Genomic DNA, 818 nt, shown 5'->3' with positions numbered 1-818 from the left:
ATGCCAGATTTAAAAAGCAAACTAAATCCAGGGGAAGTATTTTGGAAAAGTTCTAAGAAGCTATTAGCATTGAGATGGAAGGACCGCCGAGACGTGACAATACTCTCCACTCCACATGCATAAAAACCAAATAATAACTTTATCCAAAATAAACCGAAAAACAGGAGAAAATGTAAAAAAACCTCTATGTGTATTAGATTACAATGCAAACATGGGAGCTGTCAGACATGCTAGTCAGCAGCATAGACTCTATGAGAAAGAACATAAAATGGTATAAGAAATTATTCTTTCACTGTGCAGACTTATGTATTTTAAATTCCTATGCATTGTTCCTAACACAAAATGAGAAGAAAGTTCCCTTGGCAGCTTTTGATTTGAATCATATAAGTCAGTTATTAGGAAGGTAGGTTCATAAAAATATATTTTATATGCTAATATGTCATAATTTTTTTTTAAGCCATGCACTTCAGCGCAAAGTGCCGCCAGCTATTCCTTCCGCCAAAAAAAGGCTGACAGAACGTCACTTTCCGTCCTTGGTTCCTGCCACAGAAAAATCAATAAGAGCTATGAGGCGCTGTGTTGTTTGTGCCCAACCAGTGTTGGAGTGAAAAAAAGAAAAGAGTCTAGATATATGTCCAAAGACTGTAATGTAGGTTTATGTATCGACCCATGCTTTGAGACATACCATACCGTATCAAATTTTTAGTTTTCATATATTGCTAATAATTAAGGTTAAGTTGTCGTTTGTATGTATGTATCAGTAAATTATTATGAATGAATAAATACTTATTTTTCTTTGTAAAAACAGTTTTTTGTCA

At 34.1% G+C, this 818-nt stretch overlaps 1 pseudogene; it reads left to right on the top strand.

Annotated features, from left to right (window-relative positions):
* On the top strand, nucleotides 1-608 carry LOC126741354 (piggyBac transposable element-derived protein 4-like; annotated as a pseudogene).
* Nucleotides 609-818: the final 210 nt, after the last annotated feature.

This window comes from Anthonomus grandis, chromosome 10, assembly GCF_022605725.1.
Source record: "Anthonomus grandis grandis chromosome 10, icAntGran1.3, whole genome shotgun sequence".
Taxonomy (NCBI): Eukaryota; Metazoa; Arthropoda; class Insecta; order Coleoptera; family Curculionidae; genus Anthonomus; species Anthonomus grandis.
Note: the sequence above shows the minus strand (reverse complement) of the source record. Positions and strands in the feature narration are given on the sequence as shown.